This window comes from Petaurus breviceps, unplaced genomic scaffold, assembly GCF_028583685.1.
Source record: "Petaurus breviceps papuanus isolate PSGF00001 unplaced genomic scaffold, PetGlider_PUasm1.0 186, whole genome shotgun sequence".
NCBI classification, from domain to species: Eukaryota; Metazoa; Chordata; class Mammalia; order Diprotodontia; family Petauridae; genus Petaurus; species Petaurus breviceps.
In genome coordinates this window covers 15,716,250-15,726,790 of record NW_027185798.1, presented here as the reverse complement: position 1 = coordinate 15,726,790, position 10,541 = coordinate 15,716,250, and the positions used below count along the sequence as shown (strand labels likewise).

Below are 10,541 nucleotides of genomic sequence, written 5' to 3'. Positions count from 1 at the left end.
ATCCAGAAAGAATCCACTCTCCATCTGGTCCTGCGTCTCAGGGGTGGATGTTAATTGTTGACTTTGTTGTGAAAGCATAAATTGCCAATGCTAGCATCATTTTGCACTTATTAGCTCTTTGAAGTCTTAATATAAGTTTTGAAATGATCAGGTTCAGTAACAGCTGAGCCAAATGCTAATAAAGGTTTTTGTTGCACATTGATTTTGATTCTGTTTTGGTCTTACTGTTAATTTTTCCAAATTAAAACGGGTTATTGTGTGTCAATGTAGAGTAAATTTACTTTGGGTTTGAGGCTGTGATCCTCAAAATAGTGTGAACCACTGAAGCAGTTTCTATGTGTTTATTCAGGTTTAAAATTCCCACAAAATTACATAATATTTTCAGCATGGGTAACAAGGTAGCATAATTTATGTAGTACTTAAGGTTTGCAATCACGTATTTGATCATCAAGCTTGGGTTAGGGTCACAAATGAGGAAGCTGAATTGGGCAAGGGTTTTTGCTACTGTGGGAGACTGGGTTTGAACCCCCACGATTTTCTAGATTTCAGGTGCCTGGACAAATAGTCTTTGCATTTTTTCTTTTTTTTTTAAACGTTTTTTAAACTTTTTTTATTTTTTAACAAGAAAATAACCATTAGACGAATTACATTAAACCTTGAAAGTGTAAATTTTGGCAGGCCCCCTATCTCTTGACCACTGGTGTTGCCCAACATTTCCTGTCCAGGCAGGTGTCTGCTTGTTCCTCAACTTGCTTACTTGCCCATGGTAAAGTGACCAAAGGAAACAACTACCAGTCCCAGACTGGTAGTTGCCAGGTTCTGCGCCCTTAAATCACTTTAATTATCCTGAAGACTGCCAATGGTACTCTGTTCATAGCTGAAAGTGACCTGAGAATCTAGTCCGATCCCTTTGGCAAGGGTTAGCAACTTGGTTGAAGGTCATAGAAATACTAAAAAGAGCTGGGTGTTGAAGGGTATTCTGACTCCAGAAAGTGTACTCTGCCAAGGGCTGACTTAAGTTGGATGTGAAAGTCTAATTGCATCCAGCTAGTTTTCTAGATGAGAAATGGGATACCCAAACCTTTGGGGGGGGTGGAGGGATGGAAAGTGGGGTACACTTATCTAGCTTCCTAGAGTGGCCGGACAATGTTATATTGTCTGATCCCAAGGAATCTTTTTAGATATTTCCCGATCCTTTAAATAGTATCTGCCATCAGTTCAGCAGTGACGAGTGATTTGCTGGCTTGAAATTAGTGTAGAACTACTTGGTATGATGTAAATAGGTTATTAGCAGAGGGTCACTGGGTTTGGGGAGGGGGCGGGGTAAGGAATTCCCTCAGAACTAGGATGTCCCTTTGCAGTTGCAGTTAAGTTTCTCAAGCCAAAAAGGCAACAAATTCATGTTTCATGAATGGTGGGTCTTTCCTGTGTCAGATTCTTTTTAGGGAGTGTTTGAATACTTGGCTTGCTACATGTGTGGAGTTCATGCCTTCATTGGGAGCTGGGTTTCATGACACTGTGTTAAGAGGAAAATGAGAAGAAATAGGTGTTTCCTATTTTCCTGTTTTTCTATGATGTGGAAATATGAATGGCTTAAAGTTCCATTGAAGTTTGTCTCTGGGATTGCTGGCCAAGTTTGTTTTGAAGTAAGTAGGGGCTTGAGTGAAAAGGTTTGAAACCTGAGGCTCTTGGGAGATTTGTGTTGTTACAGTCTAGTTTTAAATCTACATTCACACCAGTATTCTGTAATCTTTCAGTTAGGTATTAAGCTTTTTTTTTTTTTCCTAAAGAAGTCTTTCTCCCTAGTAGCTTTTCTAAGTATTAGATTTTTTAGGTGGGTGGTTTCTTTTCCTATTCTCATCAGCTTCTGGTACAGTATTTGAGTCCAAACGTGTTTAGATCTTGGCTTTGCTGCTTTGGCTTAAATCACTCCTCTTAGGCCTAATTTTCCTCACTTTAAGGGAGTCCTGAATAGCCCCAAAACTGGCCAATTTTTTTTTTTTTTAATACCTTTCTGCCTGTTGAAAGGTAGTGTAATGTGGTGGTGTAGAGAGCTGGCTTTGGAGCTAGAAGACCCAAGTCAAGTCATAACTGACACTGCTTTTGTGACCCTGAATAAGATTACGTTAGAAGGTGTTTAATGTGTTGGGAAGTTCCTGGTACTATGGAAATATTTTTTTTTAAGAGGGAGGAGGTATGGCAATTGGGGTTAAGTGACTTGCTCAAGGTCACACAGCTAATAAGTGTTTTGAACGAAGGTCCTCATGACTCCAGGGCTGGTGCTCTATTCACTGTGCCACCTAGTCGCCCTTCTACCATGGAAATCTTAACTAGAGAAGGGGCATTAAGGTGAATACAGAGACTCAGGATAATCTCCAATTTCTGGCAATTGGGTGGTGGTGTTTTTTTTTTTTTTTAATAATTTGTACTAATGCTTGAGAAATGATTAAAACTCTCCATTGTAAATTGGGCATTGGTGACAAAATCTTAAGGCACTTTAAAGGTCACCTAGTCCCATTCCTTTGTTTTCCAGATGACACAGTTGAAGCCCAGAGAAACTGGCTTATCTAACTTAGAGCTGGGGTGTAGGGCTAGGTCCTCACTCCCTATTAAGGTCATTCCACTGGGTCACTTTTCTTTTCAGGCTACCATACATGTTTCCATTAGACCTCATCTGGCTATATTTCATACTTAAAAGTGTCCAGATTTTTTTCAAGGTCTAAAACTTGAAATAAGAAGCAGTGTATTAGTGATTTTCACTAACAATTGGAGGTAACTGAACTTACAGAAATTTTATTGAGCACCTTACTGTACAACGCTAGAAGTTAAGGGAAGTAAGACTTAAACATTGCAATCTAGTTGGAGCTGTTGTGGCACATTAAATAGTGTCAGTGAATGGCCTCTGCAGGGGTCAAGTCCATTATTAATCAGTAGCTCCTTTGATGTTCAGTTAAGATGTTCAGTTTAATTTAAAACCCCTCTCTAAAGCCAGTGGTGGCATGTAATTGAAGTGAAGGTCTCAGCTCTGGTTCCTAACTTGCAGGACATTCATGTGAGTTATTAAGTTTCTGGGTATATCTAGTGCTGTTTTCGTTAAATCGGAGATCCCTGTATATTTTGTGTGCCTCTTCTGTAGGTGTGGTCCTCTCTCTCAACAGCATTTTATGACTATTACCATAAATTGGTGTTTAAAAAAAAGAAACACCATTAGGTCCTAGGGTAGAAGAGAACTAAGCAGTTCCTTAATGCCTGTAAAGTAAAATTAAAAGGAAAATGTTTGTAAAATATAAGCTAGGCGAGGTTACAGCACTCATTGGGGTATGTGACAAAAAAAAAAATGTAGTAAAAGGCAGAAATGTTATTCCTCCCCCCATCCAACCTATTTTTTAAGCTATAGGTGGTGATGTTTAATTGAGCCTTGAAGGAAGGTGTGGGTGTGTGTTTCTGTATTACAGCAACTTGAAGCCATCTGAGGTAGCTTAACATTTTAAACATGTAGTCTGCCTTTCTAGAGGACCACAAACCATTGCTTTTTACCTGACAGATTCTATTATGAATTCCTATTCATCAACCCTTATTTAATAAGGAATTTTACTGAAAACACTGGTTGGGATTACACACTAATGCCCCACAACTACTGCAACAAATCACGATCTCTAGGTATCTTATCTTGGACTTAGGTTAGGTTGTGAACCATTGAGGTTCAACTAGATGAAACTGTTGATTTTCCTCTTAAATAGAATTTAGAACAGTCTTCTGATATTTCCTAATGTACTGTCCAAGGAATTCTGGTCTAAGTTGGTGTCACTAAGTTGGTACACTGGGGTAGCAAAACTCAAGGGCCAGTCTAAAGATGAGTGAAGCGGGTAGATACTTTGGAGGTGAGGGGTTGAGGGGGAAGAAGCATGGAGTTAGGGAAGAGGGGAAAATACTGTTAACTGAGTCGCAAAGGGATGAAGCAAAATATGAAAAAAGTCTGGCGTGGTTATTAGTGATCAGCCTGACTGTGAGGAATAGAGGCATCCGCTGGGTGGCAGTATGGTCCCACCAAAAATTCACTAAGCCCCATGTTATAGCACAGAGAGGTGGCAGGACTCCTCATTTGTCCCATTCCCAACAACTCTTGCACCCCACTCCGCTTATAGACCTCAAATTCAGGTCCTCTGATTCTGGAAAGATCCATGAATTCTCTGTAATCAGTCCATCAATCAACATGTGTGCTTGGCAGCAGACCAAGAGCTTTGGATGCAAACACCAAAGAAACTGTCCCTCCTTGTAAGGAGTTTACAAATTCTGTCAGGAGAAAACAGATACATATTGCCTGGAGTCAGGAAGACCTGAGTTCAAATCTGTCCTCAGACACTAGCTATGTGACCCTGGAAAGGTCATCTAGTCTTTCTCAACCTCAGTTTCCTCAACTATAAAACAGAAATAATAATAATAATACCTACCTTACAGGGATGTTGTGAAGATCAAATGAAATTTTACATGCACATGTATATATAAACACATAGCTTATTCATACATAACATGCTACATGTATATATGTGTATATACATACACATATATAATCTTGCATATCTTTAAATGCTATATGTGCTTATTCTAATTTTTCCCCTCTCCCACCCCTAACCCTCAAGGATGCCCATTTCTGGAAACTACCCTCAAGCCCCCTCCCACTCTAACATCCATCAGGACTAGGAGCCATTTGAAAGATAACTTCTACTTGATAACATGTAGACATCACACCATCTTTATTCCCACAATGCATTTTGAATACTAAACCTAAGAACCTTTGCCATCAGTTAGTTGTTTTTATATTTTCTGGGCTGTGGTAGGCATTGTGGGACTGTGAATGAATAATTCCTGCTCTCTTGGACCTCCCTGAGGGGTAAGCATAGACACAAATAGTTATAATATAAACTAGAGAAGCATAAAGTACTATGGAGATCTCCCCTACCCTGCCTTGTTGTAGAACAGCTGATGTTCATAATTAATCATAGGATCCTAGATGAGCTGGGTGGTTCACATCAAAAGCATTTATTAAGTGCCTACTGTGTGTTAGGCACTGTGCTAACCACTAGGGATATGAAGAAAGGTGGAAATGGCCCCTGACCTCAAGGAGCCCCTAATCCAAGGGACCTTCAGAGGGTATCTTGTCCACTTCCCTCATTTTCGGAGATTCAGATAGGTTATGTAACTTGTTGAAGCTGGGAGTGTGACCGTCTTCTGACTTCAAACCCACCACTCTTTTCGCTGTACATTACTGACCACTGCCCCAGTAAACAGAGCCGTGGACTGGGGGTCAAGAGACAGGCTGCAGATGGAATTTTGTCGCTACCCAGCTATGTGACCTCGGACAAGTGTTTTTGCCTTTCTAGGTCTGTTTCTATATCAGCAAAAACAGGGTTGGAGTAAATGAACTGAATTTATTCCTCTAAGGGACAAAACCAGAGAGCCATCAAGTGAGCTCCCTCATTTTACAGATGAGCAAACAGGCCCATAGGGATGAAGTGAATTACCCAAGCTCGTACAGGTAGGAGAGCTAATGGATTCAAGTCCAGGTCCTCTAAATGCAAACCCTGCATGATTTCCACTATGCCATGTTACCTCTCAAATGATCTTTGAAAATTGGCAAAAAATTAAACAAAACCCAACCCAAAACATGCTCTGGCCACCCTGTTAATGAGCTTCCCCAAACTTAGTGAGGCTGGTCCTTGAATGATAGATAGCCTGTCTGTTGTTGAACCATGCTCAAAGCTTTTCCATCTCAGAAAGACCCATCAGAACTCAGTCTCCATTGGCATCCTTTTTGAGGTCTCAGGGTCATGCACACTGCCATGATGAATCTTTTGGGTAGGACGGGAGTGGAAGGATTTGCTTGTAATAACATCTGACACATCCTGACTGTGTGACCCTGAGCAAGTCACCTAACCTCTCACTGCCTTAGACAACTGCAGAAAAATTGGCAATCAGTATTGATAGATGGAGTTTCCTTTTGTTGGGAATTCTCTTTATCAATGAAACTGAAAGTCTCCCCAAACCCCAAACTCCAAGTCCCTATATACATAGTAACATATTTATGTAATAATAATAACAAATACTAATAGAGGATTTGAGGTATGCAAAGTACTTTATACATATATTATCTCATTGATCCTCACCATAACACTGTGAGGTGGGTACTGTTATTGACCCCATTTTACAGATAAGGAGACTATTTGCCCATGATCGCACTCCTAGTAAGTGTCTGAGGCAAGACTTTGAACATGGGTCTTCCCGGGTCTAAAACTCACTCTCTATACACCATGCCACTTACAAGTCATAGATCAGCAATACTAGCTAACAATAATATAGTGCTTTAACATCTGTAAATCATTCTATGTGTGTTATTTGTGAGATCATTTGGTGTTCACCACAACTCTCTGAAGTAGGTGCTATTATTATGTCCATTTTACAGGTGAGGAAACTGAGGCAACCAGAGGTTAAGTGACTTGTCTAAGGTCACACAAGTAGTCCAAGACAGAATTTGAACTTTGGTCTTCTAGACCCAGCACCCTGTCCACTGTACCCCCTCGCTGCCTCACTCTGGTGCATTCAGGTTTATGGAACAAGAGAAGAGAAGCCCCTGGATTGGAGAGGCCCTTCTTCTTAAAGGCTAGAGGTATAGGACTATTGAAGAATGGAGGTTATCTCAGAGGGATCAAAGGCCCAAGAGAAGACCCCATCCTCATGTCACTACAACTAGAAGGATCTGGGAAGATATATATTGGCCAAATCCCATCATTTTACAGATGAGGAAACTGAAACCACAGGGGTTCCATGGTTAGTCTGAGGGATGAGGACAGGGATTGTTAGAGGGAGAATTTGAACACAGGTTCTCTGACTCCAAAGCCCTTTCTTTTCCTTCTGCCTCCCTGCAAAGCCAGGAGGAGCAGTCAATATAACTAAAGTGACAACACTGATTAAATTAATTCACTTATTTGATGCCATGCCAATGAAACTGCTTAAAGGATTGCTTTACAGAATTAGACAAAGCAATCCAATTTATATGGAGGCAAAAAGGTCGAGAATCTCAAGAGGAATAATGAAAAGAAGTGGGAGCCCAGACAGGGCTCAGCAGGGCCAGATCTCAAACAATCCTATGGAAGCAATCCGTCATTCTCAACACAATTTCGTACCAGTTCAAAAACAGAGAGATGTCTCTGTGGAGCAGAGATTAATACACAGCATACAGAGGCAAATGTTTCTAGTGACCTAATGTTTAATGAACACAGCTACTAGAATAAAAATGCTGGGAAAACTGGACAGCAGTAGGGAAGATATTAGATTTAGACTGACACCTTATACCCTGTACCAGAATAAACTCCCAGTGAGTATGTGACCTAAATAGAAATGGTCACAACATAAACAAATTAGAGAAATGTGGAAAAAAAATTCCTATTTCATTTATGGATAGAAGAAAAGTTCATAACCAGACAAGGGATAAAGAGAATCATAGAAAATGAAATGGATGATTTTGATTTCATAAAATCAAAAGGTTTTTGCACAAATAAATCTGATAAAGTTAAGATGAAAAGAGAAACAATGGGGGAGGGAAATCTTGGCAGTAAATTTCTCTGATAAAGGTTTCATTCTAAGACATATTAGGATTGAATTCAAATTTATAAGAATTAGAACCATTAGCCAATTGGTAAATGGTCTAAGGATATGACCAGGCAGCTCTCAAGGGAAGAAACCCAGGTTGTCAATAGATATATGAAAGAAATGCTCTAAATCACTACCAATGAAAGAAATGTAAATTATAATAGCTCTGAGAGTCCATCTCAGACAGCAAAGATGACAAAGAAAAGGAAAGTGGAGGGGCTGTGGAAAAACAGGAATACTGACACATTGTTGGTGGACCTGTGAATGGTCATAACCACTTCAGAAAGCAACGAGGAATTATTCACAAAACAATTACTAAACAGTGTATGCCCTTTGACTCAGCTATATCATTGCTATGTCAATACTCCCAAGAGACTAAAGAAATAGGAAAGGTACTATATGTACAAAAAAAAATTATAGTAGCTCCTCTTGTGGTTTACAAAAAAGAAAAAGAAAACTGGAAATTAAAGGAATGCCCATCAATTGAGGAATGGCTGAATACGTTGTACCTTATGAATGTAATGGAATGCTATTAGGCTACAAGGACAATGTATATCACTAACATCACTATTCCAGAAATGAACAACTTTAAGACTCATAAACTGATGAAGAAAAGAAATGAGCAGATTCAGGACACATTAAGAACACTTTGGAAAGCTGTAAGCGCCATAACCAGCACAAGGAGCATCCATGATTCTGGGGGACTGAGGGCAAATCCACCTCCTCATAAGATGGGTGACGGGCTTAGGGGACATAGTTTTATATTTACATATATATGGATATATCATACATATATGTATGAATATATACACACAGAATGAGATATATGTGTGTGTGATAATTATACATGTTATAGAATATAGAATATGTGTGTATATCCTATATATAATCCTGCACCCTGTATACATACATATATACAATACATATGCATAAAGATGTGTTTATACCCTATATGTAATTCTGCACCCTGTATACATACATATATACAATACATATGCATACAGATGTGTGTATATTATATATATTTATTTTATCGGGAGGCATATTGCTAATGAAGAAACTGATTTGCATTGGCTAAGCATATTTGTTGCAAGTAATTTCTTTTTCTTTTTTCTTTTTTTCCAGTAGGGTGGGAATTTAGAGGAAGAATGTGTATTTTGTTAATTTTTCTAAAAGTGATAAAAAATGTAGAGGTGGGAGGGTGGTGCATATATGCAAAGTCACACATTTCCCGATGAGGTCACTATATTGACTGTATTGTTAGTTCTGCTTAATTGTTTTACTTTGTTACAAGGAATCTGTCATGGAGGAAGGACAATCTGTAAACATTTGTAACTTTTGAGAAAACTTTTTTACAAGAGGAAAATGATGGAGGACACAACTCCAGGTGTCTTACTCGCGCAGTGGGAGCCCCCCTGGAGAGGTGCTGCTGCTCCCTTCCCGGCTCCCTCCCCTCTTGCTGCCCTTCCACCCCCCCCCCGCCCTCCCCCGCCCCTGTGCTCTATTCCCCGTTCAGCTCCTCCCCTCCCCCAGCCTTCTCTGGCTCATCTCTGCAAAGCCACAAAGTGCCCAGTCTCTTCTAATGGAGAGAGCCTTTTGGCTCTGCAGGGACCCTCCGCAGTTGTAGCTTATTCCTTCTTGTATGACTTTGTTGAGAACTGACCTCATGCACTTTAAATAATGTATTTTCTTTCCTTTTTAAAGTCTGCCCTGCATTTCAGCCCAGACTCTCCTCCCCCAACCTATTCTGCAGGTGGCTACAGGTCTCTGCCCCTTCTGCAAGTGCAGGAGGCAGCGGGTGACCCAGGACATGGATCTGGGCTGAGCCTTGGAAAGTTTCCTATGAATCCCACCCCCTACACTTCCTAGCTCTGTGACCCCTGAGCAAGTCACATGACCTCTCTGAGCCTCAGTTTCCTCATCTGGAAAATGGCAGCAGTAGTAGCATCTACTTCCCACGCTGTTAGGAGATCATGAATGACTGTCAAGAACTCTGCAAACCCTGTACACGTCAGCTGTTCTCAGAACCCCAGAGACAGAAGGAGCTTCAGAGCCTAAAGACACACAGCAAGCTGGGGCCGTGCCTGGGCTGGGACCTGGGTACGCTGCCCCAAGTCATTGTTGTTCAGTCATTTTCAGTCCTATCTGACTCTTCACAACCCCATTGGAGGTTTTCTTGGCAGAGATACCGGAGTGGTTTTGCCATTTCCTTTTCCAGCTCATTTGACAGATGAAGAAACTCAACAGGCTTGAGTGACTTGCCCAGGGTCACACAGCTAGGAACTGTCTGAGGTCAGATTTGAACTCAGATCTTCCTGACTCCAGGCCCAGCATTCTATGTACTGCACCATTGACAAAAGATCATAGATTTGAACCTGGAAGGGATTTCAGAGGCCATAAAGTCCAGTTTCCTCATTTTACAGATAAGGAAGCTGAGGCACCAAGGGTAAGTGACTTGCCATAGTTAGTAAGTGTGTGAGGCAGGATTTGAATGCAGATCATCCTGGCTCCAGTGCAATACTCTGGTTACTACTGTGATACCTCCTTGTCCCAATTCTCTTTTTACTAAAAGGTAGAGAAAAAGAGAAGGGGAAGTGCAAAGTTTCTCTTTAGTGTTCCCATCTTGAAAATAAATCTGAGGGGCAGCTAGGTGAATAGAGTGAATAGTGAATAGAGCACCGGCCCTGGAGTCAGGAGGACCTGAGTTCAAATCCAGCCTCAGACACTTAACACAAAAACTAGCCTTGTGACCTTGGGCAAGTCACTTAACCCCAACTGCCTCCAAAAACAACAACAACAAAAAAAGAAAATAAATCTTTCCTATTCTTCCCTCCCTCCAAGGGGGCCTCATTTTGCTCCCTACTCAATAGAATAGTGCAGATTCATCGCCCTCC

The 10,541-nt window shown here is 40.7% G+C and overlaps 1 long non-coding RNA gene across 1 annotated transcript in view; it reads left to right on the top strand.

Annotated features, from left to right (window-relative positions):
• LOC138162426 (uncharacterized) overlaps positions 1–202 on the top strand; it is a 1,493-nt gene extending 1,291 nt beyond the window's left edge. Inside the window, exon 2 of the long non-coding RNA XR_011168632.1 lies at positions 1–202. This exon is cut by the window's left edge and continues 63 nt beyond it. This is a non-coding gene — a long non-coding RNA (uncharacterized lncRNA).
• Positions 203–10,541: the final 10,339 nt, after the last annotated feature.